Source organism: Cupressus sempervirens, chromosome 4, assembly GCF_028749045.1.
Source record: "Cupressus sempervirens isolate cs-2001-9-10 chromosome 4, ASM2874904v1, whole genome shotgun sequence".
In the NCBI taxonomy this organism is placed as follows: domain Eukaryota; kingdom Viridiplantae; phylum Streptophyta; class Pinopsida; order Cupressales; family Cupressaceae; genus Cupressus; species Cupressus sempervirens.
Genome location: NC_143121.1, coordinates 513,475,093 through 513,488,492, shown reverse-complemented (window position 1 = coordinate 513,488,492; position 13,400 = coordinate 513,475,093).

Genomic DNA, 13,400 nt, shown 5'->3' with positions numbered 1-13,400 from the left:
GTTGCAGTCATAAGAACTCAAGTTTTAGCAAGAGGAAACTGAGTCACAGTCTGATGGACCCGAGTTATATATTGTGGGACCCAAGCATGATTTAGAAGATCATGGTGAGTCTAGTGATTTCAGAAAGAAGGAGCCCATCGTTGTTAGATATGTTAGAAGGAATCATGCACCCAAGCAAATCATTGGAGATAAGTCAGTTAGTACAATGACAAGGAAAAATTAAAAGGTACATGTTTTCTTACTAAATTTGAATCTAGATCTGTAAAAGATGCATTAGAGAATAAAAGCTAGATTGAAGCAATGAATGAAGAAATTGATCAAATTGACAGGAATAAGACTTGGACTCTTGTTCCTAGACCCAAGGATAAGAATGTAATTAACATAAAATGGGTATTCAGAAATAAGTTGAATGAGAATGGAGAAGTTTCAAGAAATAGGCAAGGCTAGTTTGCAAGGGCTATGCTCAAGAGGAAGATATTGACTATAGAGGAACTTTTTCTCCTATTGCTAGACTTGAAGGTGTTAGAATACTCCTTGCATATGTAATACACAAAGGATTCAAAGTGTATCAAATGGATGTGAAATCAACATTCTTGAATGGAATCTTAGAAGAGGATGTCTATGCTGAGCAAGCAGAAGGTTTCATTGATCCTAGCAAAATGGATATGGTTTGGAAACTACACAAAGCTTTGTATGGTATCAATCAAGCCCCTAAAGCTTGGTATGAGAGATTGCACAAGTATCTCATAAAGATTGGTTTTCAATGAAATAATGACAACAAAAACCTATACATCAAAGAAGGACCAGATAAGAAGATTGTATTGGTAGAAATCTTTGTGGATAATACATTGTTTACTAGAAATGATGATTTGTGCAAATATTTTTCAGAGGAAATGATTAAAGAATTTGAGATGTCAATGTTTGGAGAGATCAAATTCTTTGTTGGCTTTCATATTCAACAGAAGAAGGATGTTATCTATATTACTCAATCAAAATATATCAAGGATATACTGAAGAAGTTTGGAATGGAGGATTCTAGACCAGTTGGAACACCTATGTCTATTGGACATAAATAAGCTTTCCAAAGATGATGATTCAAAAGAGGTAGATCAGACTACATACAGATCAATGATTGGAAAACTTTAGCATGTGGTGCATACAAGACCTGATATAACATTAGCAGTCAGAATGGTGGCAAGATTCTTTCCTAATACAAAAGAAAATCATATGATGGCAATCAAAAGAATCATGAGGTATCTAAAGGGTACTAAAGATTATGGTTTTTGGTATAAGAAAGGAGGCAAATTTGAATTGAAAGCATTCAATGATGCAGATTAGGTAGGAAGCATTGATGATAGAAAGAGCATTAGTGGTGGAGTATTCTTTCTTGGAAAGAGATTAGTATCTTGGACAAGCAAGAATCCAAACTGTATCTCTCAGTCAACAACAAAAACAAAATATATTGCTGCAATAGTCAATTGTTCAAATATTGTTTGGCTCAAACAACTATTAACAGGTATGAAGGAGGAGATCAAGGATCCAATTATTGTTTTCTATGATAACACCGGCACAAGTAAAATTTCCAAGAATCTTGTGATGCATACCAAAATCAAGAACATTGCAATTAAATATCATTTCTTAAGAGAATTGGTGCAAGATAAGGAGGTAAGATTGGAATATGTGAATACAAAAGAATAGATTGCAGACATATTCACCAAGCCATTACCTAAGGATGCATTTTTGTATCTAAGAGGTAAGCTAGGGGTTATTCCCTTATCTAAAGCTCACTAGTCAGATTTTAGTGATGCATCAACTAAGAATGTTGAATATTGGTCAAGTTGATGTAGTATTGTAAGGGGCAAATTGCATATGAATTAGTACATAGGAAGTCCATTGAATGGTATCTTTCACATGAAATGTCAAAGAGGGAGATTTTGTTGCAAATATCAATTAATTTTGTGATTGTTTATGCTTTTGGCATAAAGGGAGATTTTGTTGTCAAGTCAGATAAAGAATAAAGAAGGAAAGTTTGATGATAGAGGGAGAAAATGCAACTAGAGAATCATTCTAGAGGGAGAGATTGATGTCAGAGGGAGTTCACGCAAATAGAGGGAGTTCTTATGGATGAGAATAAAAATGAAACTAAGGATATTTTCCTTACTTCTATTTTGATCTAAAATTTCACTATATTATGACATGTTGTATTGCCATCAATGCCAAAGAGAGAGATTGTTGAAAATAATTATTCAATTATATATTGTTTTTGATGTTACACAAATTGTCACATCTTTACCAATCAGTGTCTGTCAAGCTCACTCAGGAAATGAAGACATTTTCTAGCATCTACCTAGCATTCTAGAAATAATCAAGTTCAAAGACACTATATGTCAAGTTCACTTGAGTACCAAAGAAAGTTTGCAAGAAGACAATGTCTACTGAGTTTACTTGGGCACCAAAGAGAAGTTTGCACAAAACTAGTGTTAACCAAGCTCACTCGGTTACCAAGGGAAATTTAGTTCAAGATGTAGTGTGAACTGAGTTCACACAATTAAAAAAGGAAGTCTGAAGAAAGTCTTTTCTGAGTTAGTATTGACCAAGTTGGGTTGGCTAATGAAGGATTTTCTTGAATCAACATATTTAGTTTGATGAATTTATTTGCTAAGTCCAATTGACTTAAGGGATGAATATTGAATATTTGTAAGTGTATTCAAGCCGACTTGAAAAGGCGAAATATATAAGTATAAGGTCAAGTTGTGGGATTAAATAAGCAAAGCATGCGATTAAAAGGATAAACCAAGGAAGAGAATTGGAAGGATATTAGAGTATCCTGAGTTGACTAAGTTGCAAAGTTTTATATAATCAAGTAGGATCAAGTATTCAAGCTAGAATAGAGATTTGAAATCAGCAACACAGTTGCATCAGTAATAAAGTCATACCATTGTTACTCTTAAATAATTGTAGTAGTGTATCAAATCTCTTAACAACGTTAACTTAACAACTATTTTCTAAGTCCTCTAATAAGGTGGCATTTCTAGATTGAAGTATCTAAAGACCTCTAACAAGGCCTCTCCTACTAGGGTGATTAAATCCTTTAACAGGGTCACACCTAATAGTGTGTTTTGTAACCTTTAACGGGGTTGGCTCCTAACAATACTTGCTTTAGAAGAGTGAAAAATAATAACTAGTTGCAATTGGTGGTTTTTTCCAAATTAGGTTTCCACAAAAAATCTTGGTGTCATATGTGTTCATGTTATTTGCTTTTTGTTTTTGTAACTAAGTTAATTGTGGTTAATAATACTAAACATCTTAAGAAGGAAATATTTTAGTAATTATTGAGTAACAAAGATTTTTAATGTTTGTTGAGTGATTTAGTGCTAACCGAGCTACAATAATATTTTCAATTTCAACAGAGCTTGGTTTTGATTTATATTAACATCTAAGGGATCTAGGATTTTATTTTTTGGTAAGTGATTGACCCCTCCCATTTCAGTTACTCCTCTTATATTTCCAACACTTTTAACATGTTTTTCATCATTGGTGACCCTTTTCAGTCAAATCCATATCATCTTTGAATCAGTTTATATTTAATGTAACCCTTTTTAAACCTTTCAAACCATTCCAATGTCATTGAAATCACTTGAAATCAACCCTTATAAATCATCATCATTGGTCCTTTAGGCATTATTACAACCTTCAGTCCTTATCAACATTCATCAACTCATGTCATGTGTCCTTGACATGTCATCATTTCAAAAATTTGATCATTTGCATTGTCAAGTCCCTCACTAATTATCGTCATTTGTCATCAATGTGATCATCATCATTTTTGAGTCCTTCACTATCTAATAATGTACTTATTCAATCAATTTGATAACATTAAATGTGTTTGTTGATGTTATTATGATAAATCCTATCAGTTGGTTTCAATCAACCTATGGCATTTATACTATTCATTAAATGTCATATGTTGTCAATCCTTGTCATGTGTCCTTGACAAGTCATCAATTTATGTCCTTCATCTAGCGTCATTTACTTCATCGATTTGATCCTATTTTTATATCATCATATTTGATCTACATTTTAATCACAATCATTCGATAGGGTTATCTTGCATTTATTTCATAATTGTGGCCAATCAATTTATTAATTTTCCCTATATGAATAAATAAACATGTTTTATTCCTATGTCTTTAATCATTTATTTCATCTCATTTAATTAATTCTTCCTCTTTAGTAAATTTCTCAATTAATTAATATTTATTAATTAATTATTCCCTTCATGAATTATGGAAATTTCTATTTTCCTAATTCTTGATATTTTCATATTTTATAATTCCTAATTTCTAATTTCTAGTTTTTGAGGGATTTATGAGTTTTTGAATTAAAAAATCCTAGCTCTTGCATTTTCTCACTATTATGCTCCCACTTCCTATTTTTTGGCTTCCACTCTTACACCTTCCTTTTTCCAACCCTTACACTTTCTATTCATTTTCTTTCACCTTCCCTTTTATTTTCCACTTATTCTACCAAATGTTTTTACATGTTTCTATTCACATTTCTTACAATTTGTCATAATGTGCTATTTTATGAACACTTTTTCTAAATTAGATCTCTTAATCATAGCCATTTTTTATTTGTGCAATTTAACTATGATAATTTCTAATTGTACACTTTCCTTCCAATTTTTGCATTTTGGATCTCAAACTCTATAAATTGAGCCTTTTTGCACTTGTTTCTCTAACCATATTCTCCTAGTATTCTTTTTATCTTGTCGTGTTTTCATCATATCATTATTATCCTCTTGCTATCATATTGTAGGTGCATCTTGTCAAGATCAAGAGCTACATTAACACACATTATGGAGATGAAAGGAAAACATGGGAACATCATTTGAAGTGGGTGTTTTAAGAATTTTATGCTTATTTGTTTATGCACCTTTATTTCAATGTCTTTCATGTTAGAGTAGGATAGTTTGCATATTATTTGATGAGCTTTGTGGTTCTCTCATTTATGCATTCTTTGATGAGATTTGTGGTTCTCTCATTTATGGGTTATATATCCTGTACATGATCCCATTATCCCTCTAGATATTTATTGAGATCCCACCATCCCTCCAGATCCTCCACAATATCATATCCTACTAGATGATTGTATAATTATTCTCATTCTATTAAAGGATCATATTATTCCACTTGATTCCCCTAATTTTTTAAACACATTTATACATGATGTTTATGAACCCTTTCCACTTCAAATGGGTTCCCCAACTCTATCGAGTCTAGTTCAATTCATTGTCCTGTCAATTCTTCCATATCATATACACCTAAACATGGGCTTGCATCTAGTAGCAGGTATCATCCTAGTCAAAGGGTCTAACATTTAAGAACAAAGAATGTCAAAACCCTTTCATGTCAAAGAAATTTATAAGGGTCATGACCTCAATCCTAAAGATCACTCTCAAGGTGTTGGCATTCCTTCCAAATCTAGATCCAAATGTATATCTCATACTTCACCCCTTCCATCCATTTTAGGTCCATATGTTCCTTCAACCACTAGTTCGCAATCCAATTACCCTTTCCCATATGAAAGTCAGCAAAGGCACACATCTTGGAAAACCTTCCACCCATCCAAAAGTCCTCCTCACAATTCCTATTCATCCCTTAATTCCATTCCCTTTCCAAGTAATTTGGGTGCTAGGCATAATACCTATAAATCAAGTAATTTGCATGTAGTTAAGGATCAAATGTCCAGTTTAATCAACATGTAAAAAAGAAAAGAAAAGTATGATCCAAAAATAAAAATAAATGTCAAAAAGGCCACAAAGGTCCATTAATAAAAAAGAAAAGTAAAAACCAATATGGGTCCCTAAATCTCTTTTACAAACAATGCAATCAAAGGGCCCACAAAAGAATAAAAAATCAAAGTTTGTGTGGATTTCCAAGAAGATTCTTGAAGCACAAAGTCATAAATAAAGGTTGAAGTTGGCAACCAAAGATGCTATCCCTCCCTAAAAAACCCTTCAACCTTCCATATCCATTTTGGGTCCCTATGTCCCAAAATCCACATCTCTTCCTTTGTCCAATCCAAAATCTCCTTTTCCTCCATCATTCCATCACCCTTCAAGGTGTGTGCCAATGTTGTTCTTGCATCCATTTCCATCCACTACACATCGATCTTTCTTCCAATCCATCCATCCTTCTACATATTTTTCCTATCCTTCCATTGAGCCTATCCAACCCCTGGTCTGAATCCATTTCATCCCAATTTTTCATTACCCTACCAACACCTTTGAGCATACTATCAAAGTCATGGTCCATTATTACATGTCCTTTAAAAGAACTATTCCATGAGCTAGATGCTCGAGTCCTTTGTCCATGTCATGCCATGCATCTATTATCTTCTGAAAAGTGTCAAAAAGTCCCGAAAAAAAATGGAAAAAAATAATAAAGAGAAATCATTTCTTTCAATAGCAAATTCTTGAAAAATAGACACTCTGGAAAAGTCCCATGATGAAAACCTAGCAAATAGGCATCATGTGTAGTATGTGAACATCTTGCATTCTATACTTGGGGGCATGTTTTACTCATGCATTATCATTGTATCCCTTATCCTATAAACATTCATATATCCACTTTTCCCAACTTTGAACTTGACAAGGATACAAATCTCCTTATAAGCACATCTTATCCTACCTTCTTTACGCTATCCTATTCCCTTTGGTCCATATTTTTCCTATCTTATTATAACCTCCCGTCCATGTTCCCTTATCCATTATTGATCTTTCTTGTCCTATCTACATCTCATCATTTTCCTATCATAATTCCTATCTTGGTCTTGGTGAAATTAAGGACAAGAAAATGCAAAACATATTTTCAAAACCCTCTTGATATGTCCATCTTCATGCATTATGTACCATCCAATTCCCAAAGTTTTAATGTCTGCCATTGTCATATCTAGTCCTTGAGATTTCTTAAAGCACATCCTCCCATTCTATGGATAGTCCTTGGAAACACAAATAACCTTGAAGACATTCTAGTCTCTGTCCATCTCCCACCTACCTTTTCTACTCTCCATCCACAATTCCATTTCCTTGATAGACACTGGGGACAATTCTCACTCATGTATATACTTTAAAGACTTGAAAAATACAAAAAAATCACATATGATCTTGAATTTTTTTTAAAAAATACAAAAAATCACATATGATCCTCAAAAGAATCCAAAAAAAAATTAAAGATGATCTTGGAAACACCTAAAAACTCAAATAGAAACTGGAAAATTTTGATAAAAAACAAAAAAAAAAAATCCAGAAATTATCAATAAAAGCAATAACATTTGTTGAAAAATAAGTAAAAACCATAAAATGTCTTGAGAAAAAAACTCTAAAAATCAAATATGAACCTGAAATAAACTTAAAAATTGCAAAATGCCCTGAAAAAATTGCACCATAAAAAAATCAAATATTTTTGAAAATCCATTTAAGACTTGTAGTAAACCTTGTACAAAATCATCGTAAATGATCACTCCTTTTGTTAAACACTTGCACATGCAAACTCAGACTTAAATGCCACACTTCAACAAAATCATGCTTTGACCAAACACACATTGAACTGCTTGAACCAATGATCAATCTCATTTCACACTCGACCACAATGCCTTCAATGATCACCTTGTCAAAACATCATTCAAACACACTTTGAAATCCAAAACAAAACTTAAGAAAGTAAGTAATAAATGTATCATAAGGGTTGTTGGCTCATGTTATTTAGCAAGTGTTTTATTTTTGCTTTGTTTTTTTTTTTATCATGTTCCTCTAATACTTGATGATATAAATTGATTTATGAGAGTGGTCAGGATAGTTCATGAACTTTTTTGTTTATTTTTTGAATGTCCCTTTGATAGTATGGGGCATGACTCTATGCCTTAGGGTGGATAAGGTCATTCTCTGTCTGCATCGTGTTTTTTTTTCAAAAGGCTTGCATCTTCGCTCTGGCTCTCTATGTCACGATGTGTTGCATGCTATTTATCATATCAAAATAAATCTCTTATGACATATAATGTACCTTATGAAAGAAAATTCCTCACCTAGCACTTACTTTTCTTTATCTCATTTCCTCTTTCAACTAATATTTCTTTCATTAATCTTTCTCCTTGTCATCTTTTCTTTTTCAAAAAATTGTCCTCGAGTCAATTTCTTGCCCAATTTTTTGAGGGGGCATCCTACTTCCTTCTTTCAATTTTACTAGGGCATTAATCTTTTATCTTTATTCTTTGACACAACACTCAAAATCACATTGTATAAAAGAGGGGAAAAATGTAGACACTAAAAAATAGTTTGTGCCTACTCTTCATCACATTTAAATCCCTACTTGTCCCATTTTCTTAATTTACTAACTTGGATCTTTTGGCCAACTTGATCATCATTCAGGAATATTTCACAACATTCTTTTGACATATTTTTCATTATTTGTAACCCTTTTTAGTCAAATCTAGATCATCTTCGATTTGATTCATATCTAATCTAAACCTTTTTAAACCTTTCAAACCATTCCAATGTCATTGAAATCACTTGAAATCAACCCTTATAAATCATCATAGTTGATCCTTTAGGCATTGTTACAACCTTTAGTGCCTTATCAACAATCATCAATTCATGTCATGTTTCCTTGGAATGTCATCATTTCATCAATTGGATCCTTTGCATTATCACGTCCCTCAGTGCCTTGTCATCATTTTTCATCAATGTGATCATCGTCATTGTTGAGTCCTTTAGTGTCTGAAAGTGTCTTTATTTAATCAATTTAATAGCATTGATTGTGTATGTTGATGTTATTATGATAAATCTTATTAGTTGATTTTAATCAACCTGTGACATTTACAATGTTCATTAAATTCCATATGTTGTCAATCCTTATCACGTGTCCTTAACAAGTCATCAATTTTTGTCCTTTAGCTAGCATCATTTATTTCATGAATTCAATCATTAATTTCATTCTATTTCTATATAATCACACTTGAACTACATTTTCATCATGGTCCTCCAATTGAGTTATCTTGCATTTATTTCATCATTTTGGCCAGTCAATTTATTAATTTTCCCTATAGGAATAAATAACCCATGCTTTAATCCTATGTCTTTAATCATTCATTTCATCTCATCTTATTAATTCTTCCTCTTTACCAAAATTTCTCAATTAATTAACACTTATTAATTAATTGTTTCCTTTTCATGAATTATAGGAATTTCTATTTTCCTAATTCTTGATATTTTCATATTTCATAATTCCTAATTTCTAATTTCTAATTTTGAGGAATTTATGAGTTTTTTACTTCAAAAATTCTTACTCTTAACATTTTCCCACAAATTATAATTCCACTTCCTATTTTCTAGCTTCCATTCTTACACTTTCGCTTTTCCAACTCTTACACTTTCCATTCATTTTCTTACGCCTTCCCTTTTATTTCCCACTTATTCTACCAAATGTTTTTACATATTTCTATTCACATCTCTTGCAATTTGTCACAATGTTCCATTTTTTATGACACATTTTCTAATTTAAGTATCTTAATCATAGCAATTTTCTTATTTATGCAATTTAACTATGATAATTTCTAATTGCACACTTTCTTGCTAATTTTTCATCTTGCCTCTCAAACTCTATAAATTAAGCCTTTTTGGACTTTTTTTCCTAACCAAATTATCCTATTATTATCATTATCTTGTCATTTTGTCATCATATCATTATCATCCTCTTGCTATCATATTGTAGGTACATCTTGTCAAGACCAAGAGCTACATCAACACACATTATGGAGAAGAAATGAGAACATGGGAGCATCATTTGAAGGGGGTGTTTTATGAGTTTTATGATTATTTTTTATGCACATTTATTTCAATGAATTTGATGGTAAACTAGGATATTTTCCATATTCTTTGATGAGATTTGTGGTTCTCTCATTTATGCATTCTCACCCTTTTTCTAGTCCTACACCTATAATCCACTCAACTCTAAGAGACACCTATAGATGAGTCATCCTTAACACCATCTGTAGTGCTTGCCCTCATTCACATTTTTCTAGACACATTGTTGCTATTATTGTCGGACTATGTTAGACTAGTTTTATGTTGATGGTTAGTAGTGCATTGTTTCGAGACTATCAGATATTATGCTATGGATTCAGTTGATATATGATGAGATTACTTAGACTCTACATTTCATATATGCATGATGATTATTACATTATTTCTAGTTATTGATGATGATTAGTTAGATGGTTTATTATCACATGTGTTTTATTACAGATACTTACCCCATACTTGCATGTGTATGGTGTGCGTGTTTGTTCTTATGTATTGCATTTTTGATGTGGTTAAGGGAGTCATAGTCACCTGCTAGTTGGGATCTACACGATGCACCACTTCCTGCCATTGTCTGTTTAGCTTAACACACAGATATATATATATATATATATATATATATATATATATATATATATATATATATATATATATATATATATATATATATATATATATATATATATATATATATATATATATATATATATAGTATGTACATGCATGGTTTTTATGCAGGTTGCAGGTACCGGGTATCGACTTCCCTGAATTGCTAGGATGAGCATACCCTATCACATAGTCTCAATGGTAAGAGAAGGGAGATAAATTCTCAAGTCCAAATCCTAAACCCCTAAACCATTTGTCCTAGTGAGGTAGGACAAGTATCCAAGATTTTTTACCTTCCAAATGTGTCAGATGATATAATTCGTGATTTTTAACCCTTTAGACTAATTTTGTATGGATTGTTCTATGATGGGTTTTCATATTTTATCTTGGAGGTCTATGGTGAATTTTCTATTAATTAAGTCTAAAATTAAAAGATTTAATTAATAATTTAATTATTTGGGAAAAATTAATATAATATCATGATCTTTTGATATTTTGATTTTAATTAATTAAATGAGAATTAATTGAGAAAAAAATTAAATAAAAGAAATTAGAAATTAAATTTAATAATTATTATTATAAAAATAATAAAATAATAAATAAATAATAATAATAAAGTAATAAAAAAATTAAAATAAAAGTTATAAGCTTGCCTAGGAGTAAACACACATCTTGATTGCACATATGTCAACAACACAGGAGTTAGCGCACAAATTAAGCACATGGTGTCTACAACCTTATGACTCATCTAGAAGGTTGGAAAAGACTCATGCTTAGTTGTCAACACCTTCTGGTTGTTTCTAGAGACATTCTAGGTGCTTCCTGAGAGTTCTTTATATTCAGGCACTCCTAGAAGCTTAGAGAGCATGTTTGGACCCGGGAACATTGGAGAAGGAAGGAGCTTGCTCTGCAGTTTCTGAGGAGAAGTGATTTAGCATCAGTGTCTAGGTAGACACTTGTAATTTTGCCTATGTTATTTCCGCTTCTTGCACTTCCTATCTTCTTCGTGTCCTTTGAATGCTTTATGAGGATTTTCATATCTTGGTTGTATGTATTTTGTCATGGGTAGTTAAATTCTATATAAGAAATTCTCATATGCGTAGATCTGAGTAAACTATGGGGTTAGGGTTTTCAGATGCGCACAAACAAACCTATTAGATGGATTAATGGGTAAATTTAGAGAACAATTATTTTAAAAGGGAAATTCTCAATTTAAAGAATTAGAAAGCCCTTTTTGTTTAAAAGTTATACATATGTTCTCTTTTTAAATATGTAAAATCTGCATATACATACGTACATACATACATACATACATACACACACACACACACATATATATAGTTATTAAATTGCAATAATATTTGATAGTGAACTGTATGTATATATATACATATATACATATATATATATATATATATATATATATGTACGTATATACATATACATATATATATACATATACGTATATACATATATACACATATATATATATACATATACGTATATACATATACATATATATACACATATACGTATATATATACATATACATATATACATACATACATACATATATATATATGTATATATATGTATGTATATATATGTATATATACATACATACATATGTATGTATGTATATATGTATGCATGTATATATATATATACATACATATATACATACATACATATGTATACATGCATACATATATACATACATACATATGTATGTATACATACATATGTATGTATGTACATACATATGTATGTATGTACATACATATGTATGTATGTACATACATATGTATGTATGTATGTATATATACATACATATATATACATACATACATATATATATATCTATATATATACATACATATATATATATACATGTATATATACATACATATATAATACATGTATATATATATATATATATACATATATATATCTATATATATACATACATGTATATATATAGATGTATATATACATGTATATATATATATGTATATATATATACATGTATATATATATATATGTATATATATATACATATATATATATATACATGTATATATATATACATATATATATATACATGTATATATATATATACATATATATATATATATACATATATATATACATACATATACATATATAAATATAGGTTTATTTAAAATGCAATAGAGAAATATATGTTTAAAATTAATCGCAGTGGAAAACATTATAATAAAACCCGAATCGCAACATTTTTGAAAAACGTTTTATAAAAAAAAAAAAAAAAACATGGGGAGGGCGGATTACACCCCTCGTACCCCAGTATCTTTGCGATGTCGGCAGACGTCTGCTGCACAGGTACCTGCTTCAGTAGGCCTGTGACAACAGAGGCTGCATGGCCAAGTCGCACGGCGACTATCACACATATGTGTGCACAGTACTGCCATGATCAATGTATCATAAAGTATGAAATAAAGTTAAAACATTTTAATAAATTTTTTTATGTTATATGAAATTGATATTGGATAATTCGATTTTCATGATTATTATTACTAAATATTATTAAGTTTTAAGTATCAATATATATATATATATATATATATATATATATATATATTATAATGGTAGTTATTATATTATATTAGCTTATTTATTATAAATACAATTTTATTAATAGAATATTTCTTTTAAATTAATCATTCTATAATATTTTAGTAAAAATATTTTAGTGGAATTTAAATAAAGAATATATATATGAGGGTGAATTGTATTGTTCACATTGAAATTTCTTCGTGTCTTAATGGAATGATAGGGGGGTCTAATTCAAATAGCCTATACTATTAGAAACATCTTAAAATATAGATTTAATGGGTAATGGGATGATTACTTCCTATATATGGGTTAGGTTAATGTACACAATTTCTCCACTCAA